We start from the raw sequence: 15,501 nt of genomic DNA, 5'->3' as shown, positions 1-15,501 counted from the left end.
TTAATTCTTCAATTACAGAACTTGTAAGAGACACCGTAACACCCTGCTTTTCATGTTTTGGAGGGCAGCTGTAATAAACAGAAGAGAGTCCAAAGAGAAGAACACATTGAATTTATTTCTGGTTTCAAATGAACCATAATTAAACCATGTATAAGTAGTAAACATTGAACAAGATTCATGTGGTGAATAAATATTTATTAACTTACTCATTATTAGAAGTTTGTTGTGTTTCATTTTGTGGAGGGACATAGATGAAGTCATCTCTGATCAACTCTTCCTGGACTGAACTTGGAAGAGACTATGCAAGGGGATGTCTAAAGAATGTAAACAAGGATAAAGTTAATGTTGAATAATTAGAATTTGTTTTGAAAAATAGGAATTTGCACATTGAAAAACTCACACTTCCAAAGGTTGAGAATGAGTTTCTTATCGAAACTCAATGATTTGTAGCTCAGAATCAGGTGTAGCTCAAGTGACATTTAACAAATTTACCTTGTGATTAATTAAACAAAAATTATTACCTAAATCTAAAAGAGTAACATAAATATTTTTAACTTACACTATTGGAGTTTTAAAAGTCTTTCTTGGGAAAATTTTTTTTTCTAAAATATTTAATCGTTCTTTCTGGGGTTGTTTTCCTAAAAAAAGATAACAAATTAAAATTGGAAACCAAGATTAAAGGCAGAGGTCTAGAAACACATTAAATTCATTTTTGGGCAACCACCAAACCGAAATTAGAATATCCAGTGAACCAATTTACGTGGTATTGCTTGCGGCATTTACAGAAGGTGTAGAGTAAAGCCTGAAAATACTTAACACACAGATCACGTCATCGAATGGTAATAAAGGATAATAAAAATTGACAGTTTAACGGCTTAGGAAACATATTTTCACTATATCACAGAATAAGGAAGGAATTATAAAATCATGCAATTTATATGAATAAGTGAGTAAGAAATTGATAAAAACCACCCAAATGAGCACAAGATAAACCATAAAACAGTGGTTTATCATAGAGCTTCCTTGAGTCTGTAAGAGTTGCTCGCTATCCAGATTTACAGTCGGTACTCTAAGCAAGTTTAAATAAATAGTAGTAATTAAATCTAGAGGAATTAGAAAAGGTTGTAGCAAAAGTAAGCAAAGAAAGAAAAATAATTCGGGAATAATAAACTGAATCTTACCTCTGAGAGAATTCATTTTGTGCCTTTGGAGAGTCAAACTGATTCGGAGCAATGTTTACTGACTGAGCTCCATCATTATCGTCTTGGTACGCACCTCGGAATGACTCTTGACCATAGTAATTTGGTGGAGGTTAGTTATCACGAAAAGGTCCACCATAACTATTGTCTTGGTATGCATCATAGAATGGTTGTTGGTTATAGTGCATTGGAGGGGGTTGTTGCCAAGAGGGTTGATCGAATCCTGGTGGCTCCTCCCATCTTTGATTATTCCAACCTTGATGCCTGTTCTCATTATAACTTCCATTCCTTACAACAAGATTGGAACCAAACTCATAGCGACAGGGGTGAAAATTCATATTAGCTAATAAAAAATTTAAAAACAAAAACAAACAAATAAGCAAAAAGTAAATATTTACAATAACCAATAATAAGGCAGACGTTTGCAACTCTCCGGAAACGGCGCCATTTTTACGAATGGATTTTTGACAGTTTAGAATTTCACAAATAAATTCTCGTTGAAATTATAGTTTCTAAACCAATAAGAAATTCTTTCGTACAAAAGATTGTTTGTCACAAGTAATAAAACCCAATAAAAGTAATAATCGAAGTATTCAAACCTCGGGTCATCTCTCAAAGAATTGCAGGGAGGTGTGCTTATAATTGGTTATGGAAAAGTATATTTTGGGGGTGGGGGGGTTTGGATAAAAGACAAGAAAAGTAAATTGCAAGGAAAATAAAATAACATCTGTAAAAGCTCTTGGCAAGGTATGAGAACTGAAAATCCTATCCTAGTTATCCTTATCAATTGTGATAGGAATTGTTCATTGCTCCCACTTAGTTAACCCTCAACGAATGAAGGAAAGTCAAGTGGACTAATCAATTTGATTCCTCAAGTCCTAGTCAACTCCTAAGGAAAAACTAGCTTTAGTGGAATCTAAATCAATCAGCGACTTCCAATTATCAATCAACAAGGGAGTTTGATAACTCAAGTGTCACCAATTACTCAGCCAAAGCCAAGAACATAGAAGCCTACTCTAACATTCTTCTAAACATTTTGTCAAGTATTTGGAGGGTATAACATGAAAACATAGAAAACTAGCTAGGAATATTAAATCTAAACAACCAATTGCAAACATCAATCAATAACAAATAGTAGAAGAAGCAATAAATTTGAAATACCTCAAATTGTATTAAACAGAAAATTAATCTAACATGAGAATTCATAAACTAAAGTAGTGAACAAGGGAAATCAATAAACTAGAATACCAAGACAAATAAAAGTAGAAGAAAAATCCTAAATCCTAAAACCTAAGAGAGAGGAGAGAGCCTCTCTCTCTAAAAACTATATCTAAAACCTCAAATTATGTGAATAATGAGATGTTGTTTATGATTCCCCCATTCTGCAGCTTCTATTATGTGTTTTTCGGGCTTGGAACTGGGCCAAAAAGAGCCCAAAAATCGCCCCCAGCGCTTTCTGCATATTCCTGCACGTGGCGTCTGTCACGCATACGCGTGGGTCACGCATGCGCGTCATTTGGTGATTTTCCTTGTCACGCGTACGCATTAGTCACGCATACGCGTTGCTCGTCTTCTACGCTAGGCACGTGTACGCGTTGTCCATGCGTGCGCGTCACTACCAGCTTCTCAAAACTTCATTTTTTCACGTCCCTTCCACTTTTGCATGTTTCCTTTCCATCTTCTAAGCCATTCCTGCCTTGTAAAGCCTAAAAATACTTAGCACATAGATCACAGCATCAAATGGTAATGAAGGATAATAAAAATTGACAGTTTAAAGGCTTAGGAAACATATTTTTCAGTATATCACAGAATAAGGAAGGAATTATAAAATCATGCAATTTATATGAATAAGTGAGTAAGAAATTGATAAAAATCACCCAAATGAGCACAAGATAAACCATAAAATAGTGGTTTATCATAGAGCTTCCTTGAGTCTGTAAGAGTTGCTCGCTATCCAGATTTACAGTCGATACTCTAAGCAAGTTTAAATAAATATTAGTAATTGAATATAGAGGAATTAGAAAAGGTTGTAGCAAAAGTAAGCAAAGAAAGAAAAATAACTCGGGAATAATAAACTGAATCTTACCTCTGAGAGAATTCATTTTGTGCCTTTGGAGAGTCAAACTGATTTGGAGCAATGTTTGCTGACTGAGCTCCGTCATTTCTTTTCTTTGATCTTTTTTCTCTTATCATTTTCAATGCTCGTTTTCTTCTTTCTGTAGCATTGTCTTTTGCTTGTTCAGTTCTGAAAGTTCACAAAATAAGTTTCAAGGAATCTAGAACGTAAGTATCAATAAAAAAATGATTCGAGAAACTTACTCATTGTCAGGTTGGGCTGGTGGCTTTGTCACCCTTTCTGGTTGTTTTCATTTTATTACGGGTGTTTTCTCGATTTCATTTTCTTTGGAAACAGATAAACACATCAAATTTATTACGGGTGTTTTCTCGATTTCATTTTCCTTGCGATACTTACTCACTTTCAAATTCGCTTGTGCTTTCTGAATCTATCGGCACATGCTTTGTTTTTTTTGGTTTAGTTTTTAACCACCTTTGGTGGTTGTTTTCTTTTTTTTTTGTTCCGGGGATTTTTATTTCTTCTTCTCTGCAATACATAAGAACAAGCACATAAGAACATAGTTAATCAAATACAAGTTAAATGAAATCAATATGAAAATTAAACTTACTGGCTTTCGGATTCAGATTCGGAAAGTCTTTCCTCTTCTGAAGAAGAATCCGTCTTGACAATTTTCTTTTTTATTTTTTTTCCTTTTTCTTTCTTGTCTAAGTTACTTGTTTTTGTTTTTTCTTTATTTTTTTTCTTTCTGTATAGAAGTCCCTAAAACAAAAACAAGGGCTCAATTATTTAATCATCAAGAAAATACATTAACAATCCGGTGAACCAAATGAAACAATCCCACTGAACCGAAAAATGTTCATATGGTGAATTGTACATGACAACTATTTAATCATCAATAAAAATGTTTCTTAATGCAAAAACATTCAAATGAACAAACTAAAAATTGCAAGAAGGACAAATAAATTAATTATAACCTAAAACAGAAGTTTATTTAGTTAGTAGAGTATTTTAAAAGCATTTGTAAGCAAATTTTTTGGGAAATTTTAGTAGAGTATTTAACAATGGTTCTGTTGCTTCGGATGAAATCCGTTCAAGCATCATTTGCCTTGTCCAATGGGCCACCCACAGTGCAGGGGGAGCATTAGGTGCAAACATGCGGGGGAACTTTGTTTCATGGAAATATATCAAAATTAATACAAAAACACAGCCATGAACAGACTGTTTCTTCCCCTTTTCTTGCTTTCAACTCCTTTCATCAAGAAGTTGAGCACATGCTTTGCCCAATCCCATTCCCGAATGTTGTTCACATGAAGGATGGGTGGCTTATGGATTGGGGAGGCCACACTTACCGTTGTGGGGAGTAAGAAGCACTTTTGTATGAAGACAACAAAAGTCCTTTTGAATTTTTTTCTGGTTTTCCTCCCATTCTATACTCATATTCAGCACATTTCTTGTCTGCTGGATTCAGGTTGTTGTAATCAACCTTTTTAGGAAAATGATTCTCTACAAAACTTTTATATAAAAACCAGTAAAAAATGGTCAGTTTAATTTTCTGGACACCAATGAACTGAAAATAAGCAGTAAGTGAAAAATGTATTACCTCGATTGGTTATACCGAGGGCAGCTGCTACTTTTCGAGGAGTTATGTATAGTTTTCCTTGGAGAGTTTTCAGGCATCATTTCTCTTCATCAAACCAATCAAGTGATTCTTTCAACAGTGTATTAGAGACATTCATTTCTGGGACATTTGCCAGGGCACCAAATCCCATTTCTTCCACAATATCTTTCTTTTCTTGACTCATTTTCCTGTACACTGTTGATATTGGCTTTGTTTGGCATCTGCAATAGTGAGTTTTCTACAAGTTTTAAAACAGAATGTGAGGATATATTTATAATACAAAATAGATATTATTCGAATGAAAGTGGATAAATATATTTAATCTGCTTACGTTATAATGTGCCTTCTCCTTCATTGTTGCCATTTTCTTGTTGTGTTTTGCTGTAATGAAAAATTTTGGTCAATACTTCATTGAATACATCAACAAGCACAAGCATGTATATCTTAATCAATTCAATTAAAATTTCACAACCCACCGAATTGAAAATCGTTCATTCACAAAACCAACATCACAAAGGGTACCGAACTGAAAAACGTTCATGTGGTTAATAAAATGATGATCAACTTTCAATCAACTAGAATAGTATTCCTCCATGCAAAAGAAGTACTGAAGATAGTAACAAAGCTCTAGTTAAATATCCACACCAATAAGAACAAGCACGTTATCTTAAAGCCCTAGTTACACTGAACTGAATGAAAATAACAACAAATTTTATTCCAAGGCTTAATTATACTATAAAAGTCATTCACAATAGTTCAATATACTAAACGAACGAAATCAAACCAGTAAAACTAAAATGCAATTAAGCAAAACACTACATTGCATCATTTCAGATGAACAGTAGTTTTCTCATACCTTTGGTACTCTTTGTTGCTATTTTTGTTTGTTTCTGGTTATTGCCTGCGAAATCTTCTTCCGATTCCTTTCCAGTAGTGGTTTCCGCCAGAGAATGTGATTGAAGTTTGAGTGATTTTGAGAGAAATTCGAAGAGACGAAGCTTTTTTGTGTGTGTTGAAGAAGAAGGAATGTTTTTTCATAATGAAACGCGAATAAAGTAGTCGTTTCGTTTGTATGGGGCGCGTGAAAGTCACGTTTATTTAATAAGATTGGGAAGCGCGTTAATTGTTTTGGGTTTAGACTAACTTGGTTATATGATTACATAGATGTGTAACAGGCCCGCTCACAAAATTATAGATTGCAATATCACAGGTACGTTGTAGTTGTATACTACATGTACAATTTAAAACACTGGTTATTAAAATTACAACAACAAATAATTAATCACTAAATTATTTATTCATGTAAAGTATGTATTAAAATATAAAAATACATAAAAAATTAAATAATATATATATTTATACATAAATAATAATGATCCATTTGATAACTAATTTTTTCTGTGTATTAATATTTTTGTGAAAACTATTATTTCTTGTTTTAATTTAATTTTAAATAAAGGAGGAAATAGCACGGTTACATGCAATTTTATATACAGATAGTGTTAAGCATGAGACATGTGAAATTTGACTTGAATTCACCATACATGTTAGAATATATTTAGAATACTATATATTATTATACGTATCTTAAATTAAGGGATAAGTACGATTTTGGTCCCTAACGTAGAGGCCAAAAATTTATTTTGCCTCTGACCTTTTTTCGCTACAAAATGGTCCCCAAAGTTTCGATTTGTTTTAAAATCGTTCTTTTTACCAATTTTTTTATTACTAAATTACCCCCATTAAAATTTTTTTTAAATAAAATAAATATAAAATTAAAAAAAGAAAGAAAGGAGGATTCAGAGAAGCGGGGTGGGGGTCGAGAAAGAAAGAAAAGGGGGGGGGAGGGGGGAGAAAGGTGGGGGGGGAGGGGGAGAGATGCCATACCGCCGCACCGCCGTTCACCGCCGCTCGTCGCTTCTTCTTCTTCCCGCCGCTGCACCGCCGCCCGTTTCTTCTTCTTCTTCTTTCCGCCGACACCACCGCCGAGCCGTTGTCCGCCGCCCGCCGCCCGCCGCCCGCCGCTTCTTCTTCTTCTTTTTCTTCTTGATGATTCCGGGTTCTTGATGATGATGATGATTTTCTGATTCTGAGTATTATTATTGTTTGATTTTTTTGGATTTTCTGAGTTCTGGGTTTTGATGATGATGATGATTTTCTAATTCTGAGTATTATTGTTGTTTGATTTTTCTGAATTTTCTGAGTTCTGAATTTTGATGAGGATGACGATGATGATGTTGATTTTCTGATGTTTTGGTTGGTGTGATGGATGGTGATGGAGTGGCAGTGGGTGGAGGGGGTGGTGGTGGTGATGGTGGTGGTGCTGGTTCTGATTCTGAGTTTTGATAATGATGATGATGATGATGATGATGATGATGGTGGTGGTGGTGGTGGTAGGTGGTAGGTGGTGGGTGGTGGTGGTTGTGGTGGTGCTGGTGCTTTGCATAATTTTGGGGAAGAAGAGATAGGGGCATTTTGGTCCGAAAGACGGTTTTAAAACAAATTAAAACTTTAGAGACTATTTTGGAGTAAAAAAAAGGCGAAAAACAAAAAAAATTTTCAGCCCCTACGTTAGGGACCAAAATCATACTTATTTCCTTAAATTAAATATATTCTATCAAAACAGTAGTAAGGTAAAAGTGGGGTTCTTTCTTCTGCCAGTAATTGGTTCTTAAGGTCGTTATTCAGCACCAGTGAAAGACATGAATGAATAAATAAATGCCGGTTGCTTGGTTGTTCAAATTGACAAAGAAATATAAGCAAAAAGGATTTATGGTCGGTTGGATTATTTAATTTTCTCTTACTTTATACTTTATGCAAAGATACTATACTTTTGAGTTTTGAAAAACAGTCATAGTTAGGAAGGTTAGGTTCAGGTTGCGGGTATTATATGAACATACAAACTCATAAGCATCTTCGTTCAATTGCTTGCTAATTATTGATTATATTTTTTGTATTCAAGAAACAACGTGTTAGTCAATTATAGACTTTGAATTTTATAGGTATTATACTATTGTGTTTGAGTTTCGCTAAAAATATCAACTTTTTTGCATGTCGGTAAGAATTATTTTTTAAAATCTAAATAACAACTTTTTTGCATGTGGGTAAAAAATACATGAATAACTATCTCTAAATAACAACTTGAAAATGCCAAAAAAAAAGAGATCAAGGAAAAAAATAGTAACGGGACAAAAATGAAATTGGTTGAAGAAAAATGACCAAAAATATTTTTTAAAATCTATTCATTTTAGAAAAAGATTTTAAGAAAAATAAAAATTATTTCTGAGGGAAAACAATGTTAACATTTTTAAGAAAATAACATTTAGTTAAAAACATCTGTAAAAAATTATTTTCAAAAATAATGTTATGATACTTTTTAAATTTGTGGTGAAACAAATTTTCAAAAGTTTAATCAATTTTTATTTTTTAAAAATAAGTTTCATAGCAAAATATGAACACAAATGGTTAGCTTACTCAATGTATAGTTTCATTTAAGGATAAGTATTGTTTTGGTCCCTAAAATTTAGGGTTAGAATCGAAATCGTCCCTCACGTAATTTTGATTTAGAATTGTCCTAAACGTTTTCTTTCGTATTAAAATCGTTCTTTTAATTTTTTATGGACAAAAATACCCTCCAACACCTTTAACACCACCATCAGTATCTTTACCACCACCAAATACACCAAATCAGATTCAAGAACACCAAATCAGATTAAACATAAAATTCAACAAAAAAATCAACACACAATAACAATGAAATCAGAAAATAACAAATCAAAATTAGAATTAGAAGTAAAGACAGAAGCAGAAGCAGAAAAAGCAGAAGAAGACACAGAAGCCGAAGAAACAGAAGCAGAAGCTCAAGCAGAAGCAGAAAAGAGAGGGGAGAAAAGGGGTGAAGGCGAGCCAGTGACCAAGGGGGGAGGAGTCGCTGCCATCACATGCGTCACCGTCGCCGTCGCCGTCGAGGTGAGGAATGCGTCGCGCCCAGCCGCCAGAGAGAGAGAGAGAGATTGAGAGAGAGAGAGAGAGCCCGCGAAGATGGAAAAGACGTGATGGTGGTGGTGAGTGGTCACCATGTTGTCACCGCTTCCGTCTCCCCTCCACTCTTCCCCTTCCTCTTCCCCTTTCCCTTCCCCTTCCCCTTCCCCCTCTTCCTTTTCCCTTTCCCCTACCCACCCTTCGCGTACCCTTTTCCTTTCTCCCCCAACGCGTTCTTTTCTTTTATTTTTTTAAAATTTTAAAATTTTAATTAAAGTAGGGGTAATTTAGTAATAAAATTAAAAATTTTATTAAAAAAGACAATTTTAATACGAAATAAAATGTTTAGGACGATTCTAAATCAAAAATTACGTGAGGGACGATTTCGATTTTAACCCTAAACTTTAGAGATCAAAACAATACTTATTCCTTTCATTTACTTATATTAAATATAGTAATAGGTTTTATTCTTTACACACAATGCAGTTGTATATAAGTAAACTTGTACATGTAAATAATTTAATTTTTCATTAATAATAGAATTAACTACCAATTACCTCTCTCTCTCTCTCTCTCTCTCTCTCATTTAACATGGTATTAGATGATATTTCTTCTTCTTCTTGAACCTTTTGCAACTACTTCTTGGATTCTTCTAGAATTCACATTACTTTTACATCATTTCTCTCCATCTATTCTTCCTTCTTCTTCTTCTCTTATACTTTTTCCTTTCTTTGGATCATACAATAGAGCTTGATGAGGTTTGATTACTGCGAAACTTCCATGGATCATCTTGCATCTTCACACTCAGCAACTCCCGCTTCACCTGCTGTTTCTTCACATGCATCAATGGTGGTCGATCCATACAATCTTTCCTCTTCTGATCAACCTAAATTGGTACTTGTCACTCAACAACTCACTAAGGACAATTATCATTCATGGAGTCGTGCAATGTGTAAAGCTTTAAATGCCAAACAAAAGCTTGGCTTCATCAACGATTCCATTTCTTCACCATCTTCGATCATTGGGCCAGAGCGTTTTGAGAATTGGCAATGTGTGAACGATGTGGTGAGCACATGGTTCTGAATTACCTTCCTTGTCTACACAGATTCAACTGCGGAGGTATGGAATAATCTAAAGGAGTGATTTCAACATGGCAATAGCCCTCGTGTCTTCGAATTGAAGTGTGAATTGCTGAATCTTCATCAAGAAACCATGTCCGTTTCTTAATATTTCACCAAAATCAAAGTTCTATGGGAAGAGCTAAATTCTTACAAACTCGTTCAATGCAATTGTGTTGATGCCCGTGCAATGCATGAATTCCTTCAAGCAGAATATGTGCATTGCATCTTGATGGGCTTAGATGATTCATTTACACAAATTCAAGATCAGATTCTGCTAATGGAACCTATTCCAGCTATAAACAAAGTCTTGTCCTTGATCTCTCACGAAGAAAAGCACAAAGCACTTGAAGCTGGCTCCAACTTAACCCAGAACTAAGTAGCTTTCTTCACACGTAATCAATATTCACCTCAAGATCAAGGTTGAGACAGAGGTTTGGTGAAGAAAGATCGCCTCCTCTATGCACATTGTACGATTCTTGGACACTCAATTGAAAAGTGTTACAAGATTCACGGTTATCGCCTCCCAATTATGGCAAGGGGAGATGATCAAAACAATTGGTTCATCACGTGGCTACTATATAGACAAAAAAGAACACACCACCACTCAATTTGACTCACTCTCAAGTCCAACAAATACTCAATTCGCTCAAGAAGCAAAAGATTCAAGAAATTCCCTCGGCTGGAGTTACGGATGTCTCAACTTTAGCAGGTATAATGCTCAACGCATGAATGACAAGATCATCATTCTCAAAGAGTTTTTAGAGCTTGGATAGTGGGGCCACCATTCACATAACTTATGATCGATCAATTTTTTCTTCCATTCACACTTCTAGAAAAGTTTTCGTTTCTTTACCTGATGGTACTACCTTTAATGCTAATTTCATAGGTTTAGTCGTCATCAATTCTAATATCACCTTATAAAATGTCCTATATGTTCCTAAATTCCATGAAAATTTGTTATATGTATCTTCTTTCCTAGCTAATACCTCACTTATCATCACTATTAGTTCTCTTTCACCGCTCAACGCAGTAACTCATTTAAGAGGATTGGGAAGGGTGAGCTACATTAAAGACTCTATATCCTAAAGGTAGAACTCCCATTCAATGTGTTGCTGCCATCTTCCTATAACACAACCGTTTCTTAGTTTGTCATTATTTCTAGGTCAGATTTACTTTTAACTTCAATAAATTTAAATACTTCAAACATTTGGCACAATCATTTAGGTCATATTTCTTCTAAAATTCTAAAACATTTAGCTAAAATCTTAAACGTGTCAAATAAATCAGATTGTAGCAATTGTGAGAATTTTCCAATTGCAAAGTTTCGAAAACACTCATTTGAACCTCATAATAAACTATCTGAGCATGCTTTTGTTGTTGTGTATTGTGATGTTTGGAGACCTTATCATGTCCTAACATATAATGGAAAGTGTTACTTTCTTACCTTAGTGCTCATTTTTGTTGGATTACTTGCTACTCACCAAATTTGAAGCTGCGGTTTGCTTAAAGAATTTCTATAGCATGATAGAAACTCAATTCAATGTCAAAATCAAATGCATCAGGTCTGATAATTCTTGACATGGGGGAGGATGAAAGTGACTCTATCATCTTGGGAAGATCATTCCTAGCCACTAAAAGAGTTTTGATTGATGCGGAAAAAGGAGAACTAGTTCTGAGGATGCATGACGATTACTTGGTATTCAAGATTTTTAGACCTTTACATCACTCTGATGAGGGAGATACTTGCATAAAGAGTGAACTCACTAACCCATGTCTCCAAGGATGCTTGACAGAAATACAGCGGCGTTCACAGTTCAAATCTCCTTTGGTAGGAGTCAATACAATTTCTCCAAACATCAAACCTAAGTTTGGTGTTATGTGTGCATCATCCACCAAGGAGAATGATGCACCACTATTTTGTGGTATATTTTGTGCTTAATTTAGGTAGATTTTATCCACTTTTCTCACATTTATTCAAGGAAATATCATGGTTTCATAATTTTCTCCTAAATTGTGTTTAAGTGTAAAAACATGCTTTTTAGGCCCTTAAATTGTTAATTTTGATTCACCTTTGATTTCACTAGATACCTTGATGTGTTTGTTAGTAATTTCAGGATAAAAAAGGCTAGGAATGGATCAAAGGAGTGAAGAGAAAAGCTTACAAAGTAGAGAAATCATGAAAATTCAAGGATTTGGGATACACTCATTGACGCGCATGCGCAGTAGACGCATAAGCGTGGAAAGTGAAGTCGCATGGCGACGCGTACGCGTGAACACGCGTACGCGTGGATAGCAAATTGTCAAGCAACACGTACACATAACCCATGTGTTTGCGTCGGTGCTCGCACGTGACCCACTTAAAGTGACTCCGCTGGGGGCGATTTCTGGGCTTCTCAGGCCCAAATCCAACTCACTTCTGATGCTATTAAACCCAAGGATTGAAAGAGAAAAGGGAGTTAGTTACCAGATAGTTTAGTTGAGTTGAGTTGAGGCTTTAGTTAGTTTCTAGAGAGAGAAGCTCTCCCTTCTCTCTAGAATTAGGATTAGGTTTAGGTTAATCTCTCTTAAATCTAGGTTTAATTCATGTCTTCATCTACTTCTCCTTCTCAATTTCTTGTTGCTACATCTTGTTCTTCTATTCTTTTGTTGTAATCTCCTTTATTTTGTTCACTTTGCTATTGATACACTCTTATTCCTTTTATTTTCTTTTGATGCAATTTGAGGTAATTCATGTTAATTGTGCTTTCTTTGATTATTGTTGTTGATTGCTTGTATTAGGTAGTGTTAGAGTTTATATTTCTTTGCAATTTAATCTTGCTTGCCCTTTATGCCTTCCAAGTGTTTGATAAAATACTTGGAGGAATGTTAGAGTAGATTTTTCTCCTCTTGGCTTTGGTTGAGTAATTGGAGACTCTTAAGTTATCAAACTTCTTTGTTGATTGATAATTGAAAATTGCTAGTTGATTTGAATTCCACTAAAGCTAGTCTTTCCTTAGGAGTTGACTAGAACTTGAGGAATCAAATTGATTATTTCCACTTGACTTTCCTTCATAGTTAGAGGTTGACTAAGTGGAGCAATAGACAATTCTTGTCACAATTGATGATGATAATGAGGATAGGACTTCTAGTTCTCATACCTTGCCAAGAGTTTTCTTAGTTGTTAGTTTATTTCCTTTGCAATTTACATTTCTTGTTTCTTGACTCAAAAACCTCAAAACATACTCTATAACCAATAACAAGAACACTCCCTGCAATTCCTTTGAGAGACGACCCGAGGTTTGAATACTTCGGTTATTATTTTTATTGGGATTTGTTACTTGTGATAACCAAATTTTTGTATGAGAGGATTCTTTGTTAGTTTAGAAACTATACTTGCAATGAGAATTCATTTGTGAAATTCTTAATCATCAAAAGTCTACTCATCAAAATGGCGCTGTTGCCGGAGAATTGCAAATGTGTGCTTGTTATTGGTTATTGTATATATGTGAATATTGTGAATATGTTTGCCTTTTGTTTCTTTGCTAGCTCTTGCTAGTTTTAGGATTTGATTATCTTGTTTTTATTTTCTATTTTCACTATTTATTCTCATCCTTTTGGCTATGAGTTTGGTTATGACCATGTTGTAGGAAGTAGAGATTACAATGAGAATATGCATCAAGGATGGAACAATCAAAGGTGGAAGGAGCCTCAAGAAATTGATCACTCCTCTTGGTAACAACCTCTAGTTTCTCATAGGTATAATCGAATCCCTAATACATATCAATCCAATGGCTATGGTGAACCTCCTTGTGACTATCAACAACCATATGCCTATGAACCTCATCCTCAATATAGCCCTCAACCATACTCACAAGCCCCCTTCTACTAAACACCTCCCTATGACCCTCATCCATCATATAACCAATCATATTTACATCATCCTTGTGACCATTATGAGAAAAAACCTATAGAACCACCCACATTCCAATATCAATACTCATAAGAACCACCTCAATATACCTCACCGCCATATTTCCATCAAGAAAAACCACCTTCCTATTATGAACCCTTTTTCTAAAATAATGGGCCCTCCTATCCACCCCAAGCCCCAATGGATGACCCTCTCACTCTATTCCTTCAAAGGCAAGAAGAGATGAAAAAGAAGGTACTAGAATTTTTGGCTACCTTGACCAAGGTAGTGGACGCTTCAATCGCCCGATACTCTTGCACTCAAGGCAATTCCATCATCAATTGGGGAGAAGCAAATGAAGAGTGTAGTATGAAGGAGATATTAGAAGCCTCGGTGGAGAATAAGGAGTAGGATTTTGTGTTGGAACAATTGGAGGAAGCCATGATCATTGAAGAAAAGGAAGAAGTGGTTGAAGACTTAGGAGATGCGGAACCACCATGGGAATCTCAAGAGCCTCTCTCCAAAAAGCTTAATATTGATGTTGAGGAGGGTGTACAACCTCCAAGGCATATCATAGTTGGAGACTTTAAGGAGGTCAATCAAGAGGAAGATTCCATCATTGATGAATTCTTGTCCAAAAGGGAATCTTCTCCCATGGAATATGAAGTTGAAGTTATTGAAGACAACGCCCCATCAATTGACATTGGTAACCTTGTTGAAGACTCTTCCAATGAATGTAAAGTTGATGTCGAAGTAGATTTTACACAACCTCCAACGTTTGACTTGATTGATGATGAAGAGGAATTGGAATAAGTTGGCAAGCAAGGAGAAGTTGAAGGAAGTTCTCAAGAGGTGGAGATAACTAAGGAAGAGCATAAGAGAATAATACTTGAAGAACCATTGGAGATGTCCCTTCCTAAGTCACTATCCAACACAACATTCAAGTGGGTAAAATTCTTACCCTTAAACTTCACTTTCTTGCTTGAATATGGGTTAATTGAAACGGATGGGCAACTTAGAGCTCTTTGTGGAGTTAAGAGTAAGAGGGAGTTGTGTAGTGGTTGAAGGTTTGATATTGAGCTCATTAAGGTTGAACTTTCAAGGCGTAGGCACCATGGTTGGATAAATGCGAGTTTGTGTGGGTCTAGAAAAAGAATTTGGTGTTATAAGGAGAATTCTATGTGTCAACCACCTGGATGGAAGAATCAAGATGATCAACTTGAAGACGAGTGTGAAAACAAGATATGGGATCCCAGATCGCAATGTGAAAACTAATTTTGGGAGCTCATATCTTGGGTAGAATTTCACCCAAGCTTGGTAAAAATGGTTGGAAATTCTGACAACCATTTGAGGAGCAAGCATCCTTGGAGATTCAAGGATGAGTACACACATAAGCCACCATGATGGGGAATCTCTCAAATGTCCAACTTAAGGACTTAAACTAAAAGTGCTAGGTGGAAGACACCCCACCATGGTAAACTCTTTCCATTTTCTTGTAGGTTTGATTAATAAGTGATTTAAGTTGCCATTGTAGGTAGTTTTCCTCTTCATATAGTCTTATTTTAATGCTTTGGTTGTAGTTGCTTGAGGTGCAAGTTATGTTTGCTTTGTCTTTA

Source organism: Arachis stenosperma, chromosome 7 (genome assembly GCF_014773155.1).
Source record: "Arachis stenosperma cultivar V10309 chromosome 7, arast.V10309.gnm1.PFL2, whole genome shotgun sequence".
NCBI lineage: Eukaryota > Viridiplantae > Streptophyta > Magnoliopsida > Fabales > Fabaceae > Arachis > Arachis stenosperma.
This window is presented reverse-complemented; position numbering follows the sequence as displayed.